Here is a 19,686-nt window from a genome sequence, read left to right as displayed (position 1 = left end):
GGGTACCATGTACCCCATACTCATTCACATAGGGTGGGGGGCCGGGATCTGGGGGCCCCTTTATTAAAGGGGGCTCCCGGATTCCGATAAGCCCCCTGCCCGCAGACCCCGACAACCAAAGGCCAGGGTTGTCGGGAAGAGGCCCTTGTCCTCATCAACATGGGGACAAGGTGTTTTGGGGTGGGGGGGGCCCGCAGCGCGCCCCACTCCCCCAAGGCACCAACACCCCCATGTTGAGGGCATGCGGCCTGGTATGGTTCAGGAGGGGGGCCGCTCGCTCCTCCCCACCCCCATTCCTGACCGGCCGGGCTGCGCGCTCGGATAAGGGTCTGGTATGGATTGGGGGGGACCCCCACGCTGTTTTTTCGGCGTAGGGGGTTCCCCTCAAGGTCCATACCAGACCCAAGGGCCTGGTATGCTCTTGGAGGGGGAACCCATGCCGGTTTTTTATTTAAAATTTGGCGCAGAGTTCCCCCTAAAGATTCATACCAAACACAGTGCCCGGCATTGGCGGGGATCCAAGTCGGATCCCCGTTCATTGAAAGTCGGACACATGCCGGCTTCATGTCGCAGGGCAAAGTCGGATCCAAAGTAGGACGGCTGTCGTGTCGCACCAGTGTGAACCCAGCCTTAAAAAGTATTTTCCAGTGCTAAATCTTTCATCCAATTTCTAAATTGCTGTATTTGTACATTTCAAAAGCCAGTATAAAGTAATACATACTTTTACTAATAGGCGTCTCTCATCCCCATCTTAAAAGGTTGGGAGGTATGTCTTATCCACAGTCTTGCTGTCCAAGGGTGACTATGCTGCTCTTACATAGATACAGTGGAGGAATGAGTGTACCTACCTTAAGACAGTCAGTGTGTTAATGATTGGATTGACAGGTGAAAATAAGTTTTGGGTTTAGATATGCTTCAAGGCAACCATCAAGATTATCCAAGCTAAAATAGTTTAAAGTATGAAGTCCAAGAGCTTGCAAATAATGTTCAAGAAGTCTGAACTAGCTAGCTAATTGAGCTATTGCATGCACAAGGTGATCATTGTAATGTATGTGGAAAAGGACAGCATGAAGGTAATACTGATTAAAACATTACTCTTACCCTCGTGCAGTGCTTGAATAAATCTCCTTTCCTTCTTTAGATTTTTTTTTTTTTTAAGTGTAGTTTGAATATATTTCCGCTCATAGTACTTACTGTCCAACTTGTGTGTGGTATGTTGTTAGTTGTGTGTTCACTTAATTGGGTTGAATCAAATATAGAATCAATAAAATCTGTGGTTCCCAGATTGCATACCAGACGTCCAGCTTAAATTTTCCAGGTTTCAGAGATATAGTATTTTATGCGCATAAAGTAAGGGATTCCCTTTTGGTGCATTTTTCTTTTATTTCTAAAGGTTGTCTGAGTTCACTTTAATAAGCAAACTCTTCTGGAACTAGAGTTTTTCTTGAATATAGATAATACCTGAAGCTGGCAGATGAGATCACATGACTTTCTCTTCTAGCTGCTCTGTCTCTATATATTTTTTTGTAAAAGAACAAAATGAATACTAGATATGTGCGCCGTCAATACATTTGTTTTGTTTCGTTCCGTTTCGTATTAGAATTAATTCGTATTTCGTAATTCGTGTCCGAAATTTACGAATTTTCGTTAGGTTTGTTAACTTTTCGTAACAATTACGGATGTTCGTTATGATGAATTTATCATCCCTGTGCTGTGCTGACTTCCTGTGTTTTTAACTTTTAGGTTTGTTAACTTTTTGTAACAATTACGAATGTTTGTTAGGAATTTGGATCCAAAATTCGTAAATGAAATTTTGTATTTCGTACAAAATTCTGAAGCATAGCAATTCATATTTCAGATCCTCCCGAATGTACGAATTAACGGAAATTCATACGAGTTTTCGATTCGTATGTAACTAATCGCACATGTCTAATGAATACTCACCTCTCCTGCTGCCCGAACTGCTGAACTCCGCTGCATTGTAGCTGTAAATATCTTCTGAAACACTTCCGGGAGTGTCAATCTACTGTGTTCCTCCCTCTCCCCTGGTATTTAGTGCATAGCTCCCAACTGTCCCTGATTTGGAATAAAGTTCCTCTTTCCCTTTTTCCTTCTCATTTGTGCCTCATTTTTAGTCTGATCTATATAGTTTTATATAAAATGCACTTTTTATCTTTCAAAAAGTGTTTCCCAGTGCTAAACCTATCATCTAATTTCTAAATTGCAGAAGCCAATATAAAGGCATAGTAGAGGGAAAAAAAGAACACTTTTTTTTTTCTGTATAATTCTCCTTTAGCCGCTTGCCGACAAGCCGCCGCACTTATACTGCAACAGGTTGGCCCGGCTGCACGGTCCCTTTAAAGGCTATAACAGGCACAATGTCTGCCGGCCAGCAGCGATATCTTCACACAGAACCAGAACGGGGATCTGTCAATATAAACAAACAGATCCCCATTCTGTCAGGGGAGTAGAGAGAGATCGTCTGTTCCTAGTGATCAGGAACAGCGATCTCTCTGTACTCCCAGTCAGTCCCCTCCCCCCACAGTTAGAAACACCTCCCTAGGGAACGCTTAACCCCTTGATCGCCCCCTAGTGTTAACCCCTACCCTGCCAGTGTCATTTATTCAGTGATCAATGGCTATTTTTAGCTCTGATCACTGTAATAATGTCACTGATCCCAAAAAAGTGTCAAAGTGTTGACAATTTTTTTTACCAAACATATGTAGAAGAATACATATTGGCCCAAACTGATGAAGATTTTTTTTTTATGGGTTATTAATAATAGCAAAAAGTAAAACATTTTTTTTTCTAAATTGTTGGTCTTTTTTTTGTTTATAGCACAAAAAATAAAAACCGTAGAAAACCACCAAAAGAAAGCTCTATTTGTGGGAAAAAAAGGCCTCAATTTTGTTTGGGTACAGCGTCGCGCGATTGCGCAATTGTCAGTTAAAGCGACGCAGTGCCGTATCGCAAAAAATGGCCTGGTCATTAAGGGGGTAAGTCCTTCCGGGGCTGAAGTGGTTAAGGGGGTGTGGCAGGGGTGTGTCCTATGCCTACATACTTTTGCAAATAGATGTCCCTCGTTCCCATCTCAAAAAGTTGGGAGATATGTTAGTGGTTCTTCCAGCCAACCTTCACATCTGTACAGGACACAGGAAGATGGTGGAAGAAACCACTGAATGCAGCAGGGACACAGCAAATCAAAACTCCCAGAAGTGTCAGTTTTAGAAGACACTGTATAGGAGGATCTCTTTACAATAATGCTGCATTCAATGGCGTAGAAAGTCTTTTATGGGGCGAGTTCGTTTCAACATCTGTAGTAAACAAAAAGCAAAAGATTTGCTATAAGGATTTCTGACTTTCCTGATCTGTAAATTCATTTTAGGTCAGTGGCGCAAAGTATTGAAGCTTCTGGGACAACATAATGCTGGGCAACTTGCATTTTCAGAAGGAGATCGGCAATGGCAGTCCTTAGTCCTTATACTTATCTTTAGAAAGGTTCATTTTAGGCAATCTAGGTTTTTTTTGTGACATTTTCTGTGATACGTCAGTTTGGTTTGCCTGGTATACATGGTACATTTACTGAATGTCTTATGATACAGGCTGCAAAACATCGCTGTTACTTGCAGCAAAGCTTCTTTCAAATATCTAAAAGTTGTAAATGTGCACATGAAAGATAGCAGGAAAAATTACAGTCTGTGAACCATAAGCACAAGACATCTGAATAGCATTGAAGTGAATGAGTCGCAGAGCGGTGCATTTCCAAACATTTGAACATGGTGGCTTGGCTCATCTGATCTTTCTTTTAGGTCATGGATGGTATGTGGCTGAACTCAAGGTAAATATTGGAAATCTGCTTCAAGCAGTAAGACTGGAAAGTTACATTTCTTGTTTTTAATCCAGAAGTGCTTTCTAATTGCTGTCCAGTAGCTCAGATAGATGCAGCCTTTCCAAGCTGCTGACTACTGCACTAGTGGAGCATAATATTTTAATACAATCCCTGCCAACCACTGGCGATAGAAATAATAGGGAAAAACTGAACAGAAGACTATTACTGAAACAAGGAATAGCATGTTCAACTATATGTACTTTTCTACATCCAAATGTGTGTTTTAATAAAGATTAGTGTTACACAATATGATTTTCATATAGAGCCAATGAGCTGAGAACCTATGAAAGGTACTTCTGCACCTAAGGATAACCTAAGTATGATAGTGAGAAAATGAAGACAGTCTTATTAACAGACACAAAATGTTATATTGCCAAACCTTTATTGAAAAAATGGTTTAGACAGACTGGGTAATAATGGAAATTAGGGTGGGTTTGACCTGCCAACATTTAAAAAACCCTCTAAAATACGGTCACCTTCTTTTAAGGCAGACTATAGATGATGTGTTGCGCGGGACAGAGTCAAAATAGTCAGGTTAACAATATGATCCACACCAGAGGACTGACATTATTAGATCTGTGCTCAGAATGATAGAATCTTACATACAAAGCCTTGAAAAAGTATTTATACCCCTTGAAATTTTCCACATTTTGTCATGTTACAACCAAAAATGTAAATGTATATTATTGGGATTTTATGTGATAGACCAAAACAAAGTGGCACTTAATTCTGAAGTGAAAAGAAAATGTCTTTACCAGCTTTGCACATCTAAAGAGTGATATTTTTGCCCACTCTTGTTTGCAAAATAGCTCAAGCTCTGTCAGATTGGATGGAGAGCGTCTGTGAACAGAAATTTTCAAGTCTTACCACGGATTCTCAATTGGATTTAGGCCTGGACTAGGCCATTCTAACACATGAATATGCTTTGATTTAAAACATTACATTGTAGCACTGGCTGTATGTTTAGTGTCATTGTCCTGCTGGAAGGTGAACCTCTGCCCCAGTCTCAAATATTTTGCAGACTCTAACAGGTTTTCTTCTAAGATTGCCCTGGAGCCCTTTGGCTCCATCCATCTTCCCATCAACCCTGACCAGCTTCCCAGCTGAGGAAAAAAAAAACTGCAAATGGGACTTAATATGGCTTTCTTTCAGCAATGGCTTTCTTCTGGGCACTCTTCCATAAAGGCCAGATTTGTGGAGTGCACGACTAATAGTTGCCCTGTGGACAGATTCTCCCACCTGAGCTGTGGATCTCTGCAGCTCCTCCAGAGTTACCATGGGCCTCTTGGCTGCTTCTCTGATTAATGCTCTCCTTGCCCGGCCCATCAGTTTAGGTGGACGGCCATGTCTTGGTAGGTTTGCAGTTGTGCCATACTCTTTCCATTTTTGGGTGATGGAATTGAACAGTGCTCCGTGAGATATTGAAAGCTTGGGATTTTTTTTATAACCTAACCCTGCTTTAAACTTCTCCACAACTTTATCCCTGACCTGTCTGGTGTGTTCCTTTGCTTTTTTGATGCTGTTTGTTCACTAGGGTTCTCTAACAAACCTCTGAGGGCTTCACAGAACAGCTGTATTTATACTGAGATTAACTTACACACAGGTGGACTTTATTTACTGATTAGGTGACTTCTGAAGACAATTGGTTCCACTAGATTTTAGTTAGGAGTATCAGAGTAAAGGGGGCTGAATACAAATGCACGCCACACTTTTCAGATATTTATTATGTAAAAATTTTTGAAAACCATTTATCATTTGGTCATTGGTTGTAACATGACAAAATATGGAAACGTTTAGGGGGAATGAATACTTTTTCAAGGCACTGTATATATTAAATTACTAATACTTTTTACAGCATAAGTGCATTTGCACTTACAGTTTTTTCTTAGTCCTCCTGCAAAGTCCTACAAATATCTGTTGATCCTGCAAGTGACATCCACCTAATGCAGCTTACTGTGATGATGTGGCAACATAACTATATTGCTGACGAATTCAGAACGGTGTTGACACTCCCATCTAGGCTATGTCTGCTTGCACTAGAATGAGATAAAAATTGCAGGGGGCATGGCTTCACTGCTGATTCACAAGCCTCTAATTTGTCAAACCTGGCCACACCTTGTCCTACCCACTGCTTTCTGGATTGACATTACTACCTGCTGAAACCCTCCCACTGAAAGCTTTAGTGTCTGGGAATGGGAGAGCATGCATACCTCCCAACTTTCTGAGATGGGAATGAGGGACACCTATTAGAAAAAGTATGTAGGCATAGGGCAAACCCTCTGCGACACCCCCTTAAAGGAGAATGATGTATGTGAAACACAAATAAGGGAGGATTGGACTCAGTCATGGTAGGTAAAGGATGTTGTCTGTTCACTCTTTGAGGCTTTTGTGCATCACATAGTAGCTAGATGTGGTACTCATTTAGACTGCCATACAAGGGCCTTTAGTTGTACTGTAATAAAATAAATTCCGTCCATGACTGTTATAATGCCATGGTATGCTTTAAAGATGCAGATGTTATTTCACATGAAATATGTAGAGGAAAGGAAAAAAAGGGAAGGAATGTTTTCATTTGACATTACCTGAGCTAGTAGTGGAGCTTGAATGGTACAAGAATTGTAATACCATTTCAGGAGCAGCCATATCAACTAAACACAGTATGCACAGAAGCAGAAACAACTCCCCAGCCTGCTTTGCCTGGCATACAGTCTAGTTACATGACAAAGCGACTTCTTTATCCAGAAATGTTCTGGCCTGAAGCTATTTGCATTTCACTGGTATGCCTTCTGCAAACACCCGGCACTGAAATTCAGCTGGCAGGCACTCCTCGAGTCCCCAAGGCTAGTCGTATCCCTCATCCACTTCCTTGCTGCAGCAGGACACATATTTTCTAAAGCTTTTTATTTTTGATTAACTGTTTATATACCAAAGTAACTGAATGCTTATCTACACGAGGACTGAGTTACAATATCGTAGAAACATATATTTTCTCTACTCACCATTAAATCACTGTCAAATGGAAATATCCAAGGGTATTCAACACTTATTTGTTTGGAGCAGTGCAGAGAACATAACCATATAACAAGCTTATTGGCTTTGGTGAGGCAGGTCACATCAAACATGGCAACCCTTTAGTGGGTATCCATATGTTACTGGCAAGTAAAGCCTAGTACACATCACTAGTTTATTTTGCTCAACCCAGCGTTTTGAATGGAAAAAAAACTGACAGCTCAGATCGGAGCTGCTGTATTAACAATCCGATGTTAGTACAGCGATCTCCCCTGCTGAGCTATTGTGTTCTGACAGGGGGACCCCCCCCCCCGTCATTGGCTGAGAGCGCTGATAGGGAGCCGGTGAGCAGACCTGTTTGGGTCATGAGCTGTCAGACCAGCTGCCATACACACGGCCTGAATGTTGGCTGGTTTCTATTGAACTTGCCAATACCGCGATACATTCGACCCGTGTGTACTAGGCTTAACGCTCCCACAACCTTGCTGATCTTCTCTGATCTATCCAGATACAACTTTATTACAGATCAGCTTAGCAGAGTCTGTTATTAAGTCCATTAGGTTCTGGCTTGATATTAGGCCCTGGTGAAGGGAGAGCGGTAACCCCTGAAATGCGATGGCTGTTTAATGTGATCTTAGTATTAATTATTAAAACAGTTTGGACTCTTTTACTATTTGGCCTAGCGCTCCAGTTTGTCTTTGAATTAAGTAACTGTGGTTGTGATGTAACTGTAAGGAGGTACAAAAATCAAGATTATCCTCTGCACTGATAAGGCATAACTTCTCTGGGATGCATTACTATGTGAATACTATTCTTTTACCGGAAACTTTGTACTCACACTTCATGGGTTACTATATACCAGTGGACCCAGATCAGGCATTCTCTACATGGAGAGGTCACAACTAGATGTAGATTACTATATCATTTCTAACTTCTTCTCTTCAGCCTTCAGAATATGTTAGAGGCTAGTCCAACACTTCTCTTCTCTTACTTGAATTTCCCTTCACAAGAGGCAAGCACAACCCTTGTTCCACCCTTACTATTCCATTTACTTCACACTCTCTGCACACAGTAGTTATCCTCTTCCTCATCAGTACACACACAGCATCTTTTTATGGTGTAACTTAGTAATGTGATGTCAACATGATTGGTCAACACAATTGGTGTTCCTCATGAAAGTTAACCTTATTATAGACTACAGTTGTAAACATCCAAGTAGGTCAAATATTAGTTTAATGTTCTTTTCACTTCAGCTATACCTGTGTATACTCTGGGTTCAAACTCTGGAATTCAGTTGCACTATCAGGATGCCCCAGGGTCCCAGGGATCAAAGCAAGCATCACTGTGTTCCCCCAGGATGGGGAAAAAATAATTTCAGTCAATTTTGATGATAGAGTTATCCTTCAACCCGTGGAAAAAAATGTCCACTCCTCCTTCACTGCTTCACCCCAACAGCTGTTTAATCTCCCACCTTCACACCTCTCTCTTCTGATTTGAGCCAAATCTTCCATCAACAGAGAGAGATAGAGAGAGCTATAAGTTGTACGTATTCCGCAGATGTTAGGCAGCCTGCATTCTTACCTGTCTGCAGTCAGCCCTTGCTATCTACCCATGGCTCCAAGTGGTGGTTTGCATCCTGTTTGCAAGGGGATGCAGCTCTCTCTTTTCAGCAATGATCTGCATCCTGGTTGCTTGGCAATGAGATGCAGAGCAATGTCTCCTCTGTTTTGCTATTGTCCTAAGTGGTGGGCAACAAGACGCGCCCTCCCAGCTCCTGCCAGCACTTAGTTGCTACTGCCCTGTACTTCTTCTGTCTTCCTTGTCAGCTGTGGAGGAACGAGACTGGCCACCTGCTCAGCAGCTCTGGGATTGGTCCATGGTTCAGGAGCAGGGGCGGATCCAGAGTCTAGTCTCGGGAGGGACACTGCCAGAAAATATTTTTTTTGGGGTACATCTATCGGGGAAATGGCTGGTGTTGGAGCTTCAATCAACACGGCACCATGGTTGTTATGGTGTTAGGATGATTGAAGCGCATTATTACTATAATTACATTGTTATAAAATTAACTCATCATAATGCAGAATCAGTGGGAGCCCCGAGTGTGTCACTTGCCACGTCACCTGTCACCAGATACAGATTTTCACTTGCCACATCGTCTGCCACATGTTGCGGATTGTCATTTGCCACGTCGCCTGTCACCAGATGCAGATTGTCACTTGCCACGTCGCCTGCCACGTTGCGGATTGTCACTTGCCATGTCACTTGCCATGTCACTTGCCACGTTGCGGATTGTCACTTGCCATGTCACTTGCCACGTCGACTGCCACATGTTGCGGATTGTCACTTGCCACGTCACCTGTCACCAGATGCAGATTGTCACTTGCCACATTGCCTGCCACATGTTGTGGATTGTCACTTGCCACGTTGCCTGTCACCAGATGCAGATTGTCACTTGCCATGTCGCCTGCCACGTTGCGGATTGTCACTTGCCATCTCAATTGCCACATGTTACGGATTGTCACTTGCCACGTCACCTGTCACCAGATGCAGATTGTCACTTGCCACATCGCCTGTCACCAGATGAAGATTGTCACTTGCCACGTCACCTGCCACATGTTGCGGATTGTCACTTGCCACGTCGCCTGTCACTTGCCACCTGCTAAGGTGGTCTCTTGTGTCCCAGAGACAGGCAGCAGGGAGATGATGTAATATCTCTGCTGCCGCAGCTGCCTGCATGGAGGGGGGGGAGTTGAACTGCAGGGATGCAGGGCGGGCGGTGAGAGATGATGTCATTTCTCTGCTCCCCCGCCCGCCGGCTCCCTGATTGGCCAGCAGGCAGCAGCCCGCCGACAAACACATTGAGCGCACATGTCAGCGGCGGCTCTCTCTCTCTCTAACCTATGGAGCCGCCCGGCGCCTCCCTCACTCACGGAGCCGCCCAGCGGCTCTTTCACTCACGGAGCCGCCCAGCGGCTCTCTCAGTCACGGAGCCGCCCGGCTCCTCTTTCACTCACGGAGCCGCCCGGCGGCTCTTTCACTCACGGATCCGCCCGACGGCTCTTTCACTCACGGAGCCGCCCAGCGGCTCTCTCACTCACTCACGGAGCTGCCCGGCGGCTCTCTCACTTACCGAGCCGCCCACCGGCGGGCTCTCTCTCACACCCTGCTCTCACAGTCACCCGCATTTCTCGGAGAGGGCAATTGCCCCGTTGCCCCCCCCCGGATCCGCCCCTGTTCAGGAGGCGCCTTAATGAAAGTAAATTTGCTTGTGCTTCTTTTCTTGTGGTAGCATTTCCTGCTGGCCAAAAGTATCTTGTTTGTTTGTTCCTGTTGCTGACTCTACTACATTCTCGAAAAACCCTACTTTCTGCTGGCTGCCCTGACTGTTGCTACATTTACTATTATGCTTGATCCTAGCCACAAGTCCTGACGTCTCTAGAGTGCCCTTCATCTTTTTTCTCTCATTCCTGTACAGCACATTTATTCTATCCTGGGTCTTCTAGTGACAGTCTACAGCCAGAGTATATAATTTCATATATTGAGCCCTGGGGGCAACCTAATACCAGTAGACCTGCTTGCCTTAAATCCTAACTCTAGGTTTACTATGACTTTAAATAGGTTGTTTGAGTTAAGCTGGCCCAAACAAACTATAGCCTTTAGGCTTCATGTAAACGTGCATTTGGGGAGGTTGTACAAATGCATGGTTAAGCCACATTTTTATTGCCCCCCTTAAGCTGCAATAAGCAAGGGATCAGGGTGCTTACATGCTATTGCCGAGATGCTTCGCTTTGCACCTGTAGCAAAATCTACCTGACATGTAGCGATTAGCGGGTGGTAAGCCCTCCGAATGCGTCACACTTAGGTAAGCTGGAAGGGCCACAATGCCTTACATTGCACTGTGGTTGCATTGCACGTAGTTGCAGAGAGTTTGTCAGCAAAATTGGGGTGAAAACAGGCTGTGAGGAAGCATCACATCTCCTCCTGACTACCTGTCAATTATCTCTGAACCATGATCCAAATGCACATCGTGCTTCAAAGAATAGTTAGATTTAGATGCACGTCTGAACCTACTCTTAATTTTTTCTTTACTTTTCTATTTTTAGTTCTCTTATTTTGTGTGACAGCTTGTCTCTCTGCACTTGTCATTCTGTACTTGTAAAGAAAAAAATCTTTAAATAAAATTTGATTAAAAAAAGAATCCACTCTTAGGCTCCATTCACACCTGATCGTATTGATTTGCTGGCGTTTTTTGGGCGTTTTTATTAAGCTTTTTTTGCAGCTTTTTACAAGCTTTTCTTGCAGCTTTTTACAAGCTTTTTTAAAGCAATTCAGAAGTGTATTACAACCGTTTTATGGTTTCAGGCATTTTAGCCAGTAGAAAGCACTAGGGGGAGGAGAGGGAGCGGAAATTAGAGGCTGAGAGCTGCTATTTCAGCATTTTACAAGTATTTTTCTGCTCAAGTCAGGCATTTCTCTATCGAAGTCTATGGGGCCGAAAATGCTTGTAATCTGCCAAAAATAACTTTTTTGAGCTTCAGGTAACAAAACGCTTAGATGTGAACAGGGGCCATTGAAATGAATGGGGTTTTGTTTGTTTTTTTTGGTGTTTTGGAGCTTCAGAGCTGAGCATTTTACAAGCTGAAAAACGCTCAGGTGTGAATAGGGCCTTAGTAACAGATACACCTGCTAGGAGCACTGTATAAACTATATGCAGTATCTCCTACCTACGGTATACAGTGCTGTGTTCCAGCAGTGGAACAGGGACTTCCCATGTCATTCTGGGGAAAAAAAATTGATGCATAAGCATTGCTCAGCTATTCACAAGAAGCCTTGCATTTTCTAAATGAATATAAGGCTTGCTCTGATTGGCTGAGGGGGAGATTGTGACGTCCTGCTACCAAAACACAGTGCTGTATACTGTATATATACTGTAGCTGATGGTACATACAGTTTATACAGCACTCCCAGCGGGTGCCTCTGTTAGTAAAGGAAATAGTTCCAGCTATTTACTCTGACTGGAGTTTCTGCATCTGCACCTTACAGCAGAGAGACAAATTGTTCCCCTCAAAAGACCTCTAACATGTCTGTACTGTATCAAAACAATGCTTCCCAAACCAATCTTCAAGTCATTCCAACAGTTCATGTTTTTTTGAATACTCATACTTTGCTACAAAATCTAAATTCCCACCAGTGCACGCGCAGTTACCTGCTAAATGAACCAGTCATGTTTGAATCTATGCAGGAAAATACAGTATATAATTTAACTTACTAATATATATATATATATATATTTTTTTTTTTTTTCAAAAAATACATTACAAGTTCTTTTGAGTAAGAAACAGTGTTTACGGTATTTAAAGGATTTTCCTTTGTTTGTTATAGAACGTTATTGAAAAAGGGTAATATCTGCTGCAGTTGGTTAATTTCATAGTCTTCCAAAGGCAGAAAGCTGATAACCAGAAAAATGCTTCCTATGGGTGTGCATCTTATAAACTCCTGTGTGAACAAGGAGATAATGCCATCTGTTGTTACCATGGTAACACAGAACCATTCCCCTATGCATGAAATGAAAATGCAAACAGAAGTGCAGGAATAATATTTGATGGAACCTGACTGCCCTAATAGTTCAATTGACCAATGGGCATGAGCATGTCGGCAAATCCATTTCATGATGTGACTTGAAATGTTAAAGTTACACTCCACAGTTACAGTCACAAGTTCAACTTTTTTTTGCATTTATTTCTGCTTCATTCAAGCTTTAGTTTAGCAAGTGGAGACACTGTTAAATCTTCCTTGAAATAAGTAGCTGTATGGGTTGATATTTGCTATCATTCTGAGTGTTTAAATAAGGACAGGAGGTGCCTGCTGGGCAGTTCTTGTATAGCCAAAGGCAATATGGCTCAATTCACAGAACTGAAGCACCCCTCTCCAAACTACACATCAAATCTCCTATCAGATCATTGTGGCACCTGGGTATATTTCACATCACATTTCATTATTATATCTCAGAGTCATTGTCCAACACATATAAAATGAATAGGTATTAAACCATTTTTTACTCTTTCTTTGGAGCAGAATAGTGGTTAATATTAGGTCCTAGTTCAGAAGTTAAGATTCCATTTTAGGGGTTGGGGCAGCTATGATTAAGATCTATTTTTTTTTTTTTTTAGGGTTGAACCATGTTAGGCTTTTAGCTGTATGCCTTTGTATAGATAAATATCATTTTTTTGGAACCTTTGACTGTGTGTGGGATCATTCATCTATACTCCGTTTAGGGGTTATCAATATGAATAAAGGTTGACTAATGCCCCGTACACACGGTCGGACATTGATCGGACATTCCGACAACAAAATCCATGGATTTTTTCCGACGGATGTTGGCTCAAACTTGTCTTGCATACACACGGTCACACAGAGTTGTCGGAAAATCCGATCGTTCTGAACGCGGTGACGTAAAACACGTACGTCAGGACTATAAACGGGGCAGTGGCCAATAGCTTTCATCTCTTAATTTATTCTGAGCATGCGTGGCACTTTGTGCGTCGGATTTGTGTACACACGATCGGAATTTCCGACAACGGATTTTGTTGTAGGAAAATTTTATAGCATTTTTAGCAATTTTATAAAGCTGAACTCAAGGCACAAAAGCTTCAATTTAAATATATTTCTTAATAGTCATAAAAGATGTAAATCTGTTTTATGTGCACCAAGTGCCTTTGTAATCTGGGATATTGCCTTGTAAAAGTCAGACATCATCACTGTGCTGCAAATAGCTTGTGCAGAAAGCAGAGCTTTAAGGGCCCCTTCACAATATTGCGAGGTAGCAATGTGCACAAACATCTTACACACTTATGCCCTGTACAAACGGTCGGATTTTCCGACGGAAAATGTGTGATAGGACCTTGTTGTCGGAAATTCCGACCGTGTGTAGGCTCCATCACACATTTTCCATCGGAATTTCCGACACACAAAGTTTGAGAGCAGGCTATAAAATTTTCCGACAACAAAATCCGTTGTACACAAATCCGACGCACAAAGTGCCACGCATGCTCAGAATAAATAAAGAGATGAAAGCTATTGGCCACTGCCCCGTTTATAGTCCCGACGTATGTGTTTTACGTCACCACGTTCAGAACGATCGGATTTTCCGACAACTTTGTGTGACCGTGTGTATGCAAGACAAGTTTGAGCCAACATCCGTTGGAAAAAATCCATGGATTTTGTTGTCGGAATGTCCGATCAATGTCCGACCGTGTGTACGGGGCAATACTGTGCAATGCCATACAATTCATTCTGAATGGCACCCCAGTGTCCCTTTCCAATGGACATGTGGTGTAGTGTGCTGCATTACAAAAATTAGTATTTTTTAGTGTTTTAGGCAGCCTATTTAAATGAATGAGCTGTCCTAACACAACACATGTTAACATGTGGCATAACACAGTGCAGGAGTTCAAATCAACCCAAAGTGTTGATTATAGAATTATTATGTTAGTGATAGAAAATAAAATATATCTAAAGTCAAAAAATGTTTAGCTTTTGGAGGAGTGGTGAGGGGTTGGAATTCCTGTAAGATTGTTATTGCTGTCTGTATCCCTATTAGAGAGATTCATTCTCTATATATGTTCTGGTGACCATTGTCACCAAGACAGAAAATAAGAGAAAATTCAAAACAGGACACTTGCTTCAGTGACAACTGCCTAGGGTGACCACATTTCCAAACTGCCATTCAGGGACACCCCCCCCCCGCGCCGCGGAGGGGGACACGGAGGAAGAATGGAGGGGGACACAGAGGAAGAACGGAGGGGGGCACAGAGGAAGAACGGAGGGGGACACAGAGGAAGAACGGAGGGGGACACAGAGGAAGAACGGAGGGGGACACAGAGGAAGAACGGAGGGGGACACAGAGGAAGAACGGAGGGGGACATCAGCAGAATGGAGGGCGACACGGAGGAAGAACGGAGGGGGACAGCATTATAACGGAGGGGGACACGGAGGAAGAGCGGAGGGGGACACGGAGGAAGAACGGAGGGGGACACGGAGGAAGAACAGAGGGGGACACGGAGGAAGAACGGAGGGGGACACAGAGGAAGAACGGAGGGGGACACAGAGAAAGAACGGAGGGGGACAGCAGGACGGAGGGGGGCAGCAGCAGAATGGAGGGGGACACGGAGGAAGAACGGAGGGGGCAGCAGCAGAACAGAGGGTGACACGGAGGAAGAACAGAGGGGGACACAGAAGAAGAATGGAGGGGGACACAGAAGAAGAATGGAGGGGGACACAGAGGAAGAACGGAGGGGGACACAGAGGAAGAACGGAGGGGGACACAGAGGAAGAACGGAGGGGGACACAGAGGAAGAACGGTGGGGGACAGCAGGATGGAGGGGGACAGCAGCAGAATGGAGGGGGACACGGAGGAAGAACGGAGGGGGCAGCAGCAGAATGGAGGGGGACACGGAGGAAGAACGGAGGGGGACACAGAAGAAGAATGGAGGGGGACATAGAAGAAGAATGGAGGGGGACACAGAAGAAGAATGGAGGGGGACACAGAGGAAAAACGGAGGGGGACACAGAGGAAGAATGGAGGGGGACACAGAGGAGGAACGGAGGGGGACACAGAGGAAGAACGGAGGGGGACACGGAGGAAGAACGGAGGGGGACACGGAGGAAGAACGGAGGGGGACACGGAGGAAGAACGGAGGGGGACACAGAAGAAGAACGGAGGGGAACACAGAAGAAGAATGGAGGGGGACACAGAGGAAGAACGGAGGGGGACACGGAGGAAGAATGGAGGGGGACAGCAGCAGAATGGAGGGGGACATGGAGGAAAGATGGAGGGGGAGAGCAGCAGAACTGAGGGGGAGTGGGGGGGAGAGCAGCAGAACTGAGGGGGAGTGGGGGGGACAGCAGCAGAACTGAGAGGGAGTGGGGGACAGCAGCAGATTTGAGGGGGGTGGGGGACAGCAGCAGAACTGAGAGGGAGTGTGGCTGTGTGGGGGACACAGCAGCAGAACTGAGGGGGGTGGGGGTCTGGGGACAGCAGCAGATTTGAGAGAGGGAGTGTGCTGTGTGCATGCATTGCTCACTGACTGTGGAAGTTACACTAACCTTTCAGGACGTACTCTGGCGGGCGGACCTTGTGGGTGGGAGGGAGCCGGAGCCCGGAGGGAGGACTCGGACGAGGAGGCGGCTCAGTCAGGACTCAGTCACGGCGGGCAGCTCGGAGTCAGCCCGGGTTACGCTGCTGGCTGGCCGCTGGCAATGTGCGGCTGCTGTAGTCGGCTCGGCGGCGGGTCCGGGACTGGCAGTGGCAGGCACCACCACTGACTGGGGCTGGGCACAGGGCACTGTGGGCAGGCTAGTAAGCGTGGACTGGACTGTCTGGCTCTGCTGGCAGGCTGGCGGCTGCTCTCTCTCTCAGGCGCGCTGCTCAGCCGTAGAGTCTAGAGTGCGCCGTGCGGGTGCCCACTGCACTGACTCTCCCACGTGACTGCTGAGTGCTGACGTGACGTCACTGGTTGCTAGACGCGGGGCGGGCGGCCCTAACCTAGCAACCAGTCAGCTGCCATATCTTTGTGTGTTTAAGGAAGAACTGTACTGTAAAATGATAAGGGTGGCAGTCGGACTGGTGCAAGCCGGTGGTGTGTGTTTTTTTTCATTCCGGGACACTGTATTGTCCCGGAATGAAGGTACCCGGGACACGGGACAAAAAACTCAAGTAAGGGACAATCCCGGGCAATCCAGGACACGTGGCCACCCTACAACTGCCTGAGAAGGCATTTCCCTCACTTTGGTCAGATATCCTTATTTCCTGTTGCATCTATAGAACAGGAAATAAAGGGACATTTTCTTGATGGGAAACAGATTGCAGCAACAACAACAAAATAAACTGGGTCTAGATATTCTTCAAATGTTAAGAGCTAATTTTCAGGAATTAAGTGTTCAGGGAGTTAAAGGTTTGGGGGGTGGGGGTGGGGTGCTTTAGTGAAAGTGTTCACCTTTTGAGGCTTCAGTTAACTTTTCCAATACTTGCAGTGACATAACCAAGAATGCAAGTGGTGGGAATAATGTCTAAGTCTTCATCCTTTGGATGTTTTAAATGTGCTGGGACCCAGGAAAATTGTTTATTGTGATGTTTGGGGGTTATTTAGCTTAAATGTAGTGCTCACCAGTAAATACAGTCAATGCCAGATATGCCATTTAAGAGCTTGTTGGCCTGCTTTTAATAAAACAGATGAAAAAGTTCAACAGAGCAAACGGTTTCTTTTGTAGGGGTTTCCACCATCAACACAAAATAAAGTAAAATTCAGCCTCTTGGCTCTCATTAGTAGCTCCACCGCTCAGACCATATGCTTTGCATCCCTGTGTTCAGGTACAAATGCTGTTCCTCTGTCAGCTCTCCTTCTGGTTGCTCCCTGCTGCTCCAGCCCCCAGGCTTGGGCCTTGTGTCTGTTTTATCACAGACTGCACCATACAGATATCCAAACTTCTGGCTGCTTCCTTACAACCACTCAAACTTCTTGGGAGGGATCTACCGTCAGGTCTCAGACCATCAGATGAACACCAGCGCCATCAATGTGCTGTTTGCCTGCAAATCTTGGCCCCAATGTTGGAGATTTCCTCCCTCCCAAATCTCTATGAAATCTCTGTGCTCCAGGTCTCAAACTGGGTTTTACCATCCACTGGAGAAACTGCAAACTCAGTTTCCTCTGAATGAAATAGGCATTCTGAAGCCCCTCAACCTGAATAATTTAGAATCTTGGGTGACCTAAAACCCTTTTAGCACCGTGGTACATTACTAATATTTGTGTTACATTAAAAAAATTCACCTGCTTAAGTTTTTGAGTTAATAACTTGGATACCATCTTCCCTGATAAATACAGATAAACATTAAGAACATTTTTGACATTCTTTTTTTATGATTTGGACTGAGCTGAGGATCTTGAGCAAAAAACTTTTAGAAATATAAAAAAAAAAAAAAAAAAAAAAAACAGCTAAGTAGACTGCCTGGAGTTAGTACAATAGAAAATAACTACTTAGTGCAAGGAAACTGTTAAAATGGAAAAGGGTCAAGTAAAAATAGACAAAAAAGGGTTTAACAATAAAGTTGCTGCTGTGAAAATCAGAAGGCTGGGCGCTGAAGGTATGTAATGACTTCAGGTATGTCCCGAACTGACATTTTTCTTAACAATCTGTGCACTGTTAACATTTACGGTTCTTTGAAAATTGGGAATGCCCATGAGTGAGACAGAATACATATATGCTTGGAACAATACATACAGTATTTTTACCTCTAGCAGCAGCCTTTATTGGAGGTAGAGGGGACAGCCAGCTATTCTGAGACTCTTTATGAGAAGTCCCAGTCCTTGCAGCAATGTCTGGCATTTAACTCATAAAGCACACGCACACCTGGAGTCTTAAGCAAAGGGTCCTACTCACAATGTCCAAGGACAGCTGTTCCCCACCACCTTCCATGCAACACTCTTCTGTGACAAAAGGATTCCTGTTTAGGGGCTGGCCTTGTTGGGAATAGGCATAGATTTCTGGCCTTCTAAATTTCACACTGTACTAATCCACATATTCGTAGCGGCTAAGCTTAACATTACTAGAAAATGGAAACAAACAACACCTCCTGATATTTTGGCCACCATTCATATCTTAAATGAACATGCTCTATTTGAATTCATGTTTGCTAAAGCGCCTCTTCTTCAGGACAAATCATTCTCAAATTGGTCCCCTTGGATCAGTCATCCCTCCTAAAACTCCCTATCCTAGAATCATAGATTGAACATGAAGCAGAGAAGAAAGCGCTTCTAAGTGCAGTATTAAAACATTTAATGGCAAGGAAGGATTAAAAAAACGTACAAGATGGAAATGAAAAACTGGCATATCTATGAATCCATAATGTCCAGTGGGATGCCTGCTGGGAGTAAAGACAGCTGCAGATGGAAATTTCAGCCAACCAGCAGTGGGAAACACTGCGTCTCTTATTTAGGAGGGAGAGCCATGCTGTTAGGGCCAGTGTGGAACAGTAAGGCTTTCCCTCCTGGATCAGAGACACAGTGTTTCCCACCGTTGGTTAGCTGGAATCTCCACCTGCAGCTGTCTTGACCCCCAGGAGGCATCCTGCTGGACTTTATAGATTTATTGATATGCCTGTTTTTTACTTCCATCTTGTAAGTGTTTTAAGCCCTCCCTTGTCATTAAAGTGTTTTATTACTGCACTTAGAAGCACCATCTTCTCTGTTAAGTTTTTCCTATAGAGTATGCTTCCCTCTTCTGAAGTGCTGCTGTGGTGCATTAATCACATTTCAAGAGCCAGTCATGTACTGTCTGGTAAAGTCGCCTTGTTATCCAGAGTGCTCTATTCCCCGCACTCATAGAGTGAATGCGTAATCCCATTCCACGCCACACTCCAGAATCCATTCCTTCCCCTCCATGGCCTAACGGCATTTGGAAGGACTAATCATCTTAATCTTCAACTTTAAACACATAATTAATAGCTTTGAATGTTTATTTCTGTATTTTCATATGTACAAACACAATTGTAGGTTGTCATACCTACCTACCTTCCTGCTCTCTACACTTTTCCCCCCTTACCATACTCATCTCTTACCTGACTTCATCCCCCTTTCCTATGATTTGTAGCTACTTCTGCAGTTATTTTTATTATTCTGATTAACATTATTACTATTATTACTACTACTATTGTTGTTCTTCAATGTCAACGTTGATCCATATTCACACGTATATGGTTTCTTTCCTTTATCAAAATAAAGACATATTGAAAG

The 19,686-nt window shown here is 44.1% G+C and overlaps 1 protein-coding gene across 2 annotated transcripts in view; it reads left to right on the top strand.

Moving 5' to 3' along the window:
• The window catches only part of ERBB4 (erb-b2 receptor tyrosine kinase 4), a 1,370,802-nt gene that overhangs the window by 1,111,894 nt on the left and 239,222 nt on the right, over positions 1-19,686 (top strand). The gene's annotated exons all lie outside the window — the stretch shown is intronic.

The sequence above is a fragment of the Aquarana catesbeiana genome, linkage group LG06 (assembly GCF_042186555.1).
Source record: "Aquarana catesbeiana isolate 2022-GZ linkage group LG06, ASM4218655v1, whole genome shotgun sequence".
NCBI lineage: Eukaryota > Metazoa > Chordata > Amphibia > Anura > Ranidae > Aquarana > Aquarana catesbeiana.
The sequence above is the reverse complement of the archived record's forward strand: the minus strand, read 5'-3'. Positions and strand labels throughout refer to the sequence as shown.